This window comes from Bos grunniens, chromosome 8, assembly GCF_055505025.1.
Source record: "Bos grunniens cultivar Pamir isolate PY7600 chromosome 8, Bosgru_T2T1.0, whole genome shotgun sequence".
Lineage (NCBI taxonomy): Eukaryota > Metazoa > Chordata > Mammalia > Artiodactyla > Bovidae > Bos > Bos grunniens.
The window spans coordinates 64293905-64306383 of record NC_141172.1 but is presented as its reverse complement, the minus strand read 5'-3'; the positions used below and the strand labels follow the sequence as shown (position 1 = coordinate 64306383).

The 12479-nt window shown below is 45.2% G+C and overlaps 1 long non-coding RNA gene across 1 annotated transcript in view; it reads right to left on the bottom strand.

The window, feature by feature from the left end:
• Window positions 1-8006, bottom strand: part of LOC147367271 (uncharacterized) — a 43448-nt gene extending 35442 nt beyond the window's left edge. Inside the window, exon 1 of the long non-coding RNA XR_015169983.1 lies at window positions 7876-8006. This is a non-coding gene — a long non-coding RNA (uncharacterized LOC147367271). The remainder of the gene's footprint in view (window positions 1-7875) is intronic.
• Window positions 8007-12479: the final 4473 nt, after the last annotated feature.

Below are 12479 nucleotides of genomic sequence, written 5' to 3'. Positions count from 1 at the left end.
AGGATAAGTGGGAATATTTCTCATTTCTATAAGTCTGACAAAAGACACAAATTCCAGCACAGAAAGCCCAAACAAATTCCAGTATCGATGCACACAAAACCAAACCAAAACCAAAACCAATGAACCAGTTTTCAAATCAAATAGACTTACCCTACAAAACCAGTGAACTGGTTCCCAAACCAGGTAGAGGCCATTACAATTCCCTTCTCCAATTGGGTGCCCCAATTAAACAAATTGGCTTGCCCTGTAGAGGTAAAGCCCAAACTGAGGGAGAAATATGATTCCGGGGTGCACAATGGAGTGACTTACCCTACAAAATTGAGTCAATCACCTCGCAGAAGTTTGTTGTTTCCTTGCTTAACTGCCAAGTGCTGGGGCAGTCAGTGTCACTTCAGGGAATTTTGAAGGGAAAATCTTCAGGAATACTTGCCCCAGTATTCCCTGACTGGGACTGGCTAGACTAGAATAGCGGGGCTCCTGACTGGCTCACCAAATTTGTTTCTGAGTCCAGGCTCTTTCTGCCTGCAGTGTGACAGACCATAAATTTGGAGATGAGGTTTTGGGACAAGGAAGAATGACTTTATTCAGAAAGCAGGCAGACCAAGGAGATGGCAGACTAGTCTCTTAAAAAAAAAATCTCTTTAAAAAATCCAGTCTCTTAAAAACTGGATTCCAGTTTCTTTTATAGAACAGAGATGGGGAGGAGCCAAGGAATTAAAGGAAAAGTAAAGAAAAAGGCCAAAAGTCTTCCTAAATATCTCCTGAATAGCCAAGTTCTGGGAGAGGATGTGGCAATATCTTCTTCTTTCTTGCAGCTATTCAAAGGGGGCTAGGGTCAGGATGTTTCTCTGAACCAAGGCACTTTGGTTTAACACGCAGGCAGAGACAGTGTTCCCTAAGGCAAACCATTGTGTATAGACAGTGTCCTTTCAGTGAACAAAAGCAATGGGAAGCAAAGGTCAAAGTGAAAGAAACAGACTCAACAGCAGTCCGATTTTGTTTTGCCCTGTAACATCACTACTTATCAATAAACCATCAGTATATTGTTGCCAAGTACCCTTATGAAGACTCAGTTCCTTTGTGTTTCCAAAAAGATCCGGGCTGTCCTGAAAACCCTGTGGGAGCACTGTCCAGGGATATTGAGTAGCCTCCCAAGGTCCCTCCTTTCAAAGGCAATAAGGTATTGAGAGTCTAGATGTAGGGGAATACAGAGAAATGCATCTTTGTGGTCCTAAACAAATACTGAGTGCTTCCTGGCACTTGGTTGAGGAAAGTGCATAGGTTTGGCAGCAGTGGGTATATAGGGATGACTGGCTCATTCACTGCTCGTAAGCCTTGCACAACTGATATTCCCTATTAGGCTCCTGAATGGTGGGGGGTGGGGGTGGGGAGGATCGGGGTGTTACAAGGGGATTGGCAGGGCCTAATGAGTCTGTATTTTAGGAATTTGGTGAACAGCAGTTGGATTTCCCTCATGGCCCCAAGTTTTAAAGGACATTGTTTTCTCCAGGGGTATATTTCCCCAGGCCTTAACCTTATTTTTATTGGAGGAACATGTTTTCCCTTTCCTGGTCCTGAGGTATCCCTACTTGTTCTCTGACTTTGGGGGGAATATTTTGATGACCAGCAGGTGGGTCATCTGGGGTTACTAATCGATGCAATCTCTGCTTGAATTCTCTACCTTCTTGGACTTCACCCCATCCTAATAATATACTAGCTCCTAACTTATTTATCAAATCTTCTGAGAAGGGGGACGTGGAACTCTGGAATATACAAAAGGGAATGAGTAGTAACAATGGACCGGACTCCTCAGGTGAGGGAAGATGTAATTGCCTTCCCTTTGACAGTCCATCAGCTCCCATCACAATACAGTCTCAGTTGGAGACAGGGCCAAGTCAGAACAGAGCAGGCAGCTCCAGTGTCTTCAAGAAATTCAGTTCTCCTCCCTGCCATATCAGGGGTGACCCGAGACTCCCCTGGAGTGATGAGGATGGATCAAGTGGAATCTGGAGCCAGGCAGGCACTCAGGCCCCAGCAGTTGATGTGTGGGACTTTCTCATCCAAGAGATTCACAAGGCCCTGGCGTCAGTTGGGATTGCCCCTTAGGCATCCCACAGGAGAGCACTAAGGACGTTCCCCCCTGCAGGGCCTCCCTTATGACAAAAGGCACATTGGTTCAAGCCCAGGCAGCTTCTTTGCCATCTGCCCAGACATCTCAGCCCTCCAGGGTCCACTCAAGGCAGTGGGTGAATCACAGCAGCCAAAAATTGTTTTCTTTACTAGCCCCTTATCCTTATTGGCCTCTTCCATCAAGTCTTGGTTATTCTAGACCTTGAATGCCTCCTCTACCAAGACTGACAATGGGGATGGGAGTCTAGCCTCAAGATTTTATAATTTTCTCCTTATATCAGCAGTAGCCTGGGTGATAAAATGCATGGCAATACCATCCTCCCTTCTGTGGACGGAGGCTTGCCTGAAGGCCTCTGTCACCCAGTTCAGGAAGACTGTCAAGTTTTCATCTCTTTCCTGTGTAACCTTTCAGATCTTATCATAATTTACAGGCTTCACCATAAACTTTTTCATTCCTTCTGATAGACAAGTAATATAATGTCTCATCCTAGTCTGACCTATACGATCTTCATAGTCCTGGTGTGGGTCATGTTCTGGGGTTGCATCCCCACCCACCTGGTAAATTTGGTGGCATGGATCAGTGGCCAACTGCTTGTTTCCTGGCCTTCTTCAGAATATACTCCTTTACAGCCGGGGTTTAACTGTAGGCCAGAATAACCATGATGTCCTGCCAGGTGAGAGAGAATGTCAACTCCAGCCTGATAAATTCATCCCTCAACTTTTCAGGGTTCTCTGAGAACCTGTGAAGCCTCTCCTTACAGATGCTTAAGTGTCCCACTCAGAAGGGGACATGCACTCTAGGAGTCTCTCTGTTCCCTCGGCCACTTCCCGAAGGGTGTGAAGGCCTTGTGGGGCAGAGGTGGGGGCTAACTTTGAAGCTGATCCTGGGGGACAGGAAGTTCCACTTACAGATCACCCCAGAGGGACAAGTCTCTCTCTCCTGAGGTAACAGAGGATATAAAGGAACATAAGGAGGCAGAGTTTGGGGGTAGTCAGAGGGCTCCAGAGAAGTAGGTGGTTCTGGGAAGCGGGTGGGGCTTGGTTTTTCTCACCTGAGAGTTGGGGAAGGCTGGAAGGGGATCATCTAAAACATCAGAAGTGTTTACTGATTTGGTTTTTGATTACAGGAGCAAGAGAGAGTAGGGTTTTGGTAAAGGACCATGAAGCCTTTTTCCCCTTTTTGTTTGCCAAAGAGACCTGTGGGATTTTAGTTTCCCAACGAGGGATCAAACGTGGCCCCTCAGCAGTGAGAGCTTGGAGTCCTGACCACTGGACCACCAGGGAATTCCCAGGACCCTAGGGAACCTCAATCCATTTTTCCATGTTGCAACATAAAGACCTAATTGCAAGATGGTATTATAATTTAGAGAACCATTTTCAGGCAATGTTTTCTCCACTTTCCAATTTATATAAGGCCCAGTCCATGTTACAATAGAGTTTTAAGTTTTTCCCTTTTCAGTCTATTTTGAAAATTTTTCAGGTTTTAAAAATACACTCCAGAGGTTTCTCTTCTGGCTTAGATCCTCACATGTTGAATAACCTGCAATCCAGAAAGAGCGCTCCTAGAAATGTAGTTCCATGTCCTGGAGACATTCACCTGGAGCCTTTTGCCCTGTGATATGTTTTCTTATGCTGGGGGTGGTATTCCTTGAGTATGAGCATCTGTCAAGCCTAGGATGTGGGCTGCCTGGAAGCGACCAGCACAATAGGTATTCTGTGGCATGGTAAGGGCTGCCAAGGCCTGGAGAGAAGGGAGTCCCAGAGGCGGACAGAAGCGCTCATGAAGGAACCGGGAGTTGAATGCCATGAAAAATGCCATGGGCGACACGACTTGAGAGCCTAGAGGTGCGATTATTCCCACAGGGGTTTTCTTTTTAGGTAGTGAAAGAAGAAACAGCAGAAGAACCCAAAACCCTTTCCCCTATTTGGCAGCTACAGTAACACTGGGGAGAGCCTGGTAACTCCATCTGACACAGGCAACAGTGAGTTTGGACAAGGTTTCCCTTGTAACTTAACTACTAAATGAGCACAATTAGTTTAGGATCTCTCTTTCGGATGCGCCACGGGCCCCTTGAAGCATTCCAAAGTTTACTGGAAGTCAAAAGAAATTCAACCAGAATTTGATATTTGGGGAATCTTTCAAAATTTCAAAAAGTTTTAAAATACCCAGTCAGAGAGAACCATAGGTTGCTGTGAAACAATTATTCCTTGAGCTAACAAAATTTCAAAAGTAAGTACAGATCACTTAACACCACAGAAACTCACAATCTGTTATCAAAAACAGTGTTTCAGGAAAATTTCATTCTCTTATGAAAGAAACCAAATCCAGTCTCATATCAGCCTACTCTTAATAAAATCCATCTATCTACTTAAATTTAATCCAACCTTAGACAGTTCCAACCTCATACAAAATTCTTTTCTCAATGTTCCTTTCCCAGAAATCCTCTACAATTTTCTGTAGCCATATTTTGTACCTTCTTTTATCCATGCAGAGCTAACCAGCTCTAGAACAAAATCACCTCTTTCCTTTTATTAATAGCAAAGTATATTTCCATTCCTCATACCTTCTTTTCTGAAAACATACATACTATTTTTCTGAAGCCACCATGAACTGCATTTTACATTCACATTCCCTGACTGGAATATCCCATAACTTCTAGAAACACATATCTTTCCAAAGCACAATTTCTTTCCTTGATGTGCTGCAAGACATGTGTCTAATAAAGCCAAACATCTTTAGTTTCTCTCTCACAGGAGAGAAAAAATAGGTAAATTTAGACCTGTTCAGCAATTAAAGTTTCATTTAATTTAATATTTCATTTCATTTAAAATGTCCTGGATGCTCAGTAGATTACCATCCTTTAACTTAATTTAGTTTCAAGTTACCAAAATTAGGAGGAACTATTCTAGATAGATATTTCCAAAACAAATCATTCCTATAAAAGTGTGGATATGTTAGTCACTCCGTTGTGTCCAATTCTTTGCAACCCCATGAACTATAGCCAGCCAGACTCCTCTGTCCATGGGATTCTCCACACAAGAATACTGGAATGGGTAGCCATTCCCTTCTCCAGAGGAGCTTTCTGACCCAGGGATGGAACCCAGGTCTCCTGCCTTGCAGGAGGATTCTTTACCATCTGAGCCACCAGGGAAGCCCAATTATTCCCTTAGAATTTACTGAAAACTCTTATCCCAGTCATATTTACTTAGAAGTTTAATCATATCAGGTTATTTTCCTCAATGGCAGATTTTACAATAGAAACAATATGTACTTATTGACTTCCAGTAACTCTAGGTACAATAAAAGTATTATACTTATTGTTGATAATACAGAGGAGTCTGTATTGATTAAACCCACAAACTTACGCCAGACAAGTTAATTTTTACACCAGAGATGTCATAGTTTTCCTGCTGAATTCTAAAAGGCCTTTTATTTCCCCCTCAGTCTGGGGGTATTTCCTGAGAGAGTCCTGGCCAAATACATTTCCCAGGTGGTGCTAGTGGTAAAGAACCCGTGTGCCAATGCAGGAGACATAAGAGCCGCAGGTTCAATCCCTGGGTCAAGAAGATTACCTGGAGTAGGAAATGGAAACCCACTACAGTATTCTTGCCTGGAGAATCTCATGAACAGAGAAACCTGGCGGCAGAATAGTACACTACAAATCAGAGGAGAGAGATACGGGCTCCTCTCTTCTTTTTTTGTTCTTTAAACTCCCACTAAGTTGGCTCAGTGGGTAAAGAATCTGCCTGCAATGCAGGAGACACAGGAGACAGGAGTTCGATCTATGGGTTGGGAAGTTCTCCTGAAGAAGGAGAAAGCAACCCACTCCCCTATTCTTGCCTGGAAAACCACACAGACAGAGGAGCCTGGCGGGCTACAGTCCAAAGGGTTGCAAAGGGCTGGAAAGCACACAGGAAAATAACCCAAGGCTGGAGTCTCAGACAATGTGGATTATATTTGTACTTCAAGGCATAGGTGCTCCACCATGCCCATAATGTCAGCAGAGACTTGCAGGAGCAGTTGGACAGACAAACCTCAATGACAGAAACTTAAAGACACAAACAAGAAGTATTCAGGATTAAGGGGATGGGAGTGCAGGTATAGGACTAAGGGAGAGCTAAAGGCAGGAGGGACAGAAAAGACTGAAAAAAGAGAAAGGGACAGAAAGAGATTGCAGGTTCAACCACTCCCTGTGGGTGTCTATTCAGGCACCAACCTGTGTGCTTCCAGAAAGGGCCAGTTAAGGAGGGAGCACCCTGTGCACTGCCCACTGGGGTGATCAAGCCTGGAAACCAGCCAGTTGTACATTGACTGTTGGACTCTAAGCCACAGGTGGGACTCACCCATGTGTACACCAGTATATGGGAATCCGCTGCAGCACTTCAGCAAAGGGCTCCATGCCCCAGTCTGTCTCAAAAGTGGAGGAAAGATAAGAGACATACAGAAAACAAATTGCAAACTGGATAATGTGATTCCAACCATATTAGTCATCACATTAATCTGAATAGATTCAATACTCAAAATTAAAGACACAGGTTGATAGACCATATTTTAAAAACAGGATCCTTATCAATGTCAACTCTATAAAGTGGAGGAAAGAAAGAAAGGGGGAGAGAGAGAAAGAGGAAAGAAGGGAGGAATGGAAAAAGAAAGAGAAAAGAAAATAGGAGGGAAATAAGAAACTACAGGAATCCAACTTTAAATGGAAAGGTTAGAACTTTTATTGCAGAAGACATGATTGCATGTGTTAGAAAACCCCAATGAACCCACCAAAACAAAGTAAAACAAGATGAAGTAGACTAGGATAAAAAAAGTTTAGAAAGTTCATAGGGAGCAATATTTCTTATAAGAATAAATTGTGTTCCAAAAATTAGGTACAAAAATATGAAAAGGGAATTAAAACAATTTCATTCAGAATAGCATGGAAAATGATAAAATACCTAGCAATAAACATAATAAAGAAGTATACATCAGTACACTGACAACTACAAAATATTGCTGACAGAAATTAAAGATCTATCCAAAGAGAAAAAGAGTTCTTGTTCATGGATCAGGAAATTTCATATTATCAAGAAAGCAATTCTCTTCCAATTGGTCTATAAATTCAATGCAGTCCCAATGAAAATTCTAGCAGGCTTTTTTTGGATGGAATTTGACAGCTGACCTAAAATTCAGAGGGAAATGGGAAGAATTCAAAACAGCCTAAACAATTTGGCAGTAGAACAAAGCTGGAGAACTTTTATTACCTGATTTCAAATTTTACCATAACATACTAATCTAGACAGTGGATCGGGCATGGGAAAGGAATACAATTCAATGGCACAGAATTGAGAGTCCAGGAATAGAACCTTCCTTTTTATTATGAATTGATTTTCAACAAATGTCCTAAAACAGTTCAATATGAGAAATACTAATCTTCCTTTCTAACCAAGAAAAGGTACTGGTACAAATGGATAGCCAGAACAGAAACTTATTATACCACACTAGGCAAAAATGAACTTAAACTTGATCATGGCCTCAAATGTAAGAAACAACCTTTAAAATTTCTCAGAGAAACATAGGGGAAACTCTTCACGAGCTCTTAGATATAACATCGAAAGTATGAGTTACATAAGAAAAAATTAGTAAATTAGACTTCATTAAGTTAAAAACTTTTGCTCTTCAAAAAGCCACTGTTAAAAGACAAACCACAGCCTTGGAGAAAATACTGCAAATCATATATTTGATAAAGAATGAAATCTTACCATTTGTGACAACAGGCATGGACCTAGAAAACATTATGTGCTCTGTTCTGTGCTAAGTCGCTTCAGTCATGTCTGACTCTTTGCGATCTGATGACTGTAGCCTTCTAGTCTCCTCTGTCCATGGAATTCTCCAGGCAGGAATACTGGAGTGGGTTTCCATGCAACCCAAGGAATCTTCTGTTTCTCCAAGGAATCTTCCCAACCCAGAGGTTGAACTTCTGTTTCTTAAGTCTCCTGCATAGAAAGGCGGGCTCTTTACCACTAGCGCCAACTGGGAAGCCCAGAGAGTATTATGCTAAAGTGAAATAAGTCAGACAAAGACAAGCATTTTATGATGACACTTGTGAAATCTAAAAAATAAATGAACAAACATAAAACATAAGCAGAGTTACAGACACAGAGAACAAACGAGTGGTTACCAGAAGAAAGAGGATTGAGGGGGAAGAAAGCAAAAGCTGAGGGAGATTGAAGTTCCAGCTGTGAGAGTTCCATGGTGGTCCAGTGATTAAGAATCCGCCTGCCAATGCAGGGGACACGTGTTCAATTCCTAGTCCAGGAAGATAACACATGCTGAGGGGCAACTAAGCCCATGCGCTTCAATTGCTAAAGCCTCCGCGCCCTAGAAAAAGAGCTCCACAAGAGAAGCCACCGTATGAGAAGCACCACATCACAGCAGAGAGTACCCCCTGCTCTCCACTGCTAGACAAATCCCTCGTGGAGCAACAGAGACCCACACAGTCAAAAAGAAGAAATAGATAAATAGTATCCATGTAGTTGCAAAATAAATGAGTATGAAACGGGTAAGAAATGTCCAGTGTGGGGAATACAGTCAATAACTATGTAATGTCTTTGTATGGTGATGTATCGTAACTTATCATTTTGAAATGTGAGGAAATATCCAATCACTACGTTGTGTAACAGGAACTAACATAGCATCGTAGGTCAATTATACTTCAAAAACAAATGCATAGAAAGAGAGATATTAAACTTGTGGTTACACGAGGCCAGGAACATGGAAGTAGGAACTGGATAGCTACAGTCAAAGACACAAATTCCCAGTTATAAGGTAAATAAGTACTAGGAAAGTAAAATTCCCAGTTTTAACATACATAAGTACTAGGAATGTAATATACAGCATGATAAATATAATTAATACAGCTCTATGTTATACATGAAAGTTGATAGAGTAAATCCTGGGTTCTAATCACCAGGAAATACACTTTTTCCCAATTTCTTTCATTTTGTACCTATGTGGCTTCATTAAATTTATTGTGATGACCATTTCATGATGCATGTAAGGCAAATCACTATGCTATGCACCTCAAACTTAAAAAACTGAAGAAAAAAGAGTAGACAAAGGTTAACAACCATGTATCAATATTGGCTCACTAGTTATGATAAATGTACTGTAGTAATATAATATCTTAACATTAGGAGAAACGGGGTGAGAGGGATATTGGAAGTCTTTGTATTATCTTTGCAGCTTTTTCATAAACCTAAAACTTCTAAAATAAAAGGTTTATTTAAATATAAAAAATTTTTTAAAAATTTACTGAAAATCATTGAATTGTCCTTTGTAATAAGTGAACATCATGGTATATAAATTTTATCGAAGTAGATTTGTTTATTAAGTTATTAAGAAGATCCGGGTGGGCTTGGGGCTTGGGGCGGGGCCAGAGCAGGGTGGGGTCAGGCTGGGGTCAGTAACCCTGGCAATGGGTGGGGAGGCGGGGATCCCCCAAGGCCTAGGCCAGCCCGCGGCTCTTCTCTGGCTGCTGCTGCTGAACGTGGCCACCCTGGAGCTGCGAGGGTCCCCAGCCACGGCCGCCCCCGGCCCAACTGCAGGCGATGGGGGAGCATTAAGGGGCTGCGCTCCGACTTGGCAAGCACAGAGGTTGGCTCCGGGAGCTACAGGTGCGTTGGGGCCTCCATTCGGGCCAAGATCTCCTAACCTTCAGGGCCTGAGGGCGGCCGGCTCTGACCAGGGCCTGGTGAGTCACTAAGTCTCATCGTTTCTCTGCCCTTCCCTCCAACCAGGCAGCCCAGAGATCCCCTCCACACAGGTGGGTCAGGCCCTCCACTGTGAGGCCTCTGGTGGGAAGAGACCCAATCCCTTTGTGGGGCTGTGGGAGAGGGTACTAGCAGGGTTTGGCCCAGAGGTTGGAGGCTGGGTGGAGGAAAGTTCTAGGACTATTGAGTGAATGGGCCTGAGTCCAGGGACCAGGGTGTCATTCCCCTCACTGAGGCCCTGGGAGTCCAGGCCCTAGACCAGGATGCCTGGTCTCAGGGGGCCTGGGCACACTCCTGCCTCCCAGGTGTAAGTCCCTGAAGCAGGGCTGTCTCCTTTAGCCCCCTCCTTCTTCCTTTTGAAATGGAGACTCCTACAGAGTCAGTGAGGGGAGTGAATTGCCCCAGATCACACAGCACCACAACTTCTGCCTGCAAATCTCCCTCCCTAAGACATGGGGTAGAGTGGAGAGAGCACAGGCCCTTAGAAGCCATGATCTTGAGAAAGCAATGTTGGCAACTTCTGAGACCTTTAGTTCTTTGATGTACAAGATAAGGCATGGAGGTGTGCTAGGTGAGGGAAATGAGGTGTGTGTCATGCCCAGCACTTGGCAGCCTTGCTCAAGGATGTCCATCTGCCTGGAGATGTTCCTGGGAGCTGGTCCCCCCAGACCCCTGGGTCCTCATCCTCACAGGGCTTGATGTGTTGTGCTCTGCTCTCCAGTCCTCAGTGGCAGCCAGTGAAGGCAGAGTCCAGGTAGCCCTGTCATTTTGGCTAGGCTGCTGGAGGCCAGGCCTTGATTTTCCTATATGTGAAACAGGGAGGCTTTCCTATGCAACATTTGGGGTACCACCAGTGTCTCTATTGTAGGCAGCAGGGGAGTCTCCACAGTGTGCGGGATATCCAAGGTGATGGGGAGGATCTATGGTGGCCGGGATGTGGAGGCTGGCCAGAGGCCGTGGCAGGCCAGTCTGTGGTCCCAGGGCTCACACATATGTGGAGCTGTCCTCATTAACTCCAGCTGACTCCTTTCCACTGCCTACTACTTTCTCAAGTGAGTCTCCTTCCTAGGCTGCCAGCACAGGCTCCGGCAGGGGAGGGGGATGCAGGGGAAGATGAGAAAAGGGGGATGGTGTCCCACATTAGCTCCTCTGGGCTTTCCTCTGGGCAGTCTGTGGCCTTCAGAGGCATGTCGTTCCTGCCTTTGGCCTGTGGACCCTCCACCTGGACTGTCCTCCCCGCTCACCTGCCCAGATCCTCCTCATGCTCTGCCCTCGGCCCCTGTGTCCGTTCCCCAACACAGGTGTGCCTCAGGAGAGCGGCAGTGTCAGTCCTCGCTGCCATGTGGTGTGGACCCATCTCAGATCACAGCTTCTTCTCAGTGTCCCCTTATTTCCAGGTATCAGCCTCTAGATGGAGGCCTGGGACCACATGTGTGACCAGCAGCTGGGCGATTCTTCTATTACTCCTGCGAAACTGTGTGCCCAGGAAGAGTCATGGTCACTGGCATGCATGTGGGGAGCTGTGGTGCCAAGCTGCATAAGGGGGAGGTGGGCTCCCTGCGAGAGTGACAGGGCTGCTCAGGAGTCTAATTCACCTAGCCAGGTGGGGCTGGCTCAGTGACTGATTTCTAAACGAATGAGGAGGGGTCGCCAGGGAGTTCAGGCATCAAGCACAGGTCTGGGCACTGGAGCTTTGAGGGCTCAGAGTCTATCGGCACCCACTCTGTGCCATGTTCCGTGCAAGGCCTCGGTGGCATCAGGGGTGGCAAGTCCCACCTCACCATGTCTCCATCCTGTCAGAAAAGAAAGCCCAGCATGGTTGAGAAGGGCAGAGCAGATGGGGTGGGGGATCAGGAGAAGGTGTGTGGAGAGGGAGGCCTTGCTGGAGGGGAAGGGTTGGGTGAGGGGAACGTGAGAGAGGGTCTCCAAGTAGATGAGCTGTGAAGACAGTGAGGGAGGGAGGAAGATTCAGCACCTGTGTTGGGGGGTCAAGGCAAGGTTCTGTTTCCTGCCTTCATTTGCTCATTTATTTAACAAATCTTTTGCAAGTCCTTGTAATTCAGTGGAGAAGCAGGCTTTCAGCAGGTAGGTGTTGAAAAAAGAAAGAGTGTGGGGCCAGAAGGTGGGTTGTATGGAGTCTCAGGAAAGGTAAAGTTGGATCTGGGACTGAGCCAGAATGCCTGCTGTGTACAATCAAAAGGCCTTCATTTGATGACCCCACAGAGGACCTTTCCAGAACAAGGATACAGTGCTTCTGCCATTCTAGTGTGTGATGGAGAAGCCAGCCATATATCTGAAACTGTAAGTACGGTATCAATTAGCCTCAAGAAAGAAGGCCTCCTGAACATTAGAAATGGGGAGACAGAAGCTGTCTGGCATCACGTGGAGCAGAGGGGTCCAGAGGCGTGTGGCAGTTAGATGAGGATGCAGGGAAAGAGCTTGTCCTCACTTGGAGATGATGGTGACAGTGTGCCTTTCCTTCTCCAGGAAATCCAAAGCCCCGTGGAACTACGGGGTCTGTTAGGAAGCACCCAGCTGTCCCAGCACACCCAGCACACCCGGGAGGTGTCTGTGAGCCAGATTATCACGCACCC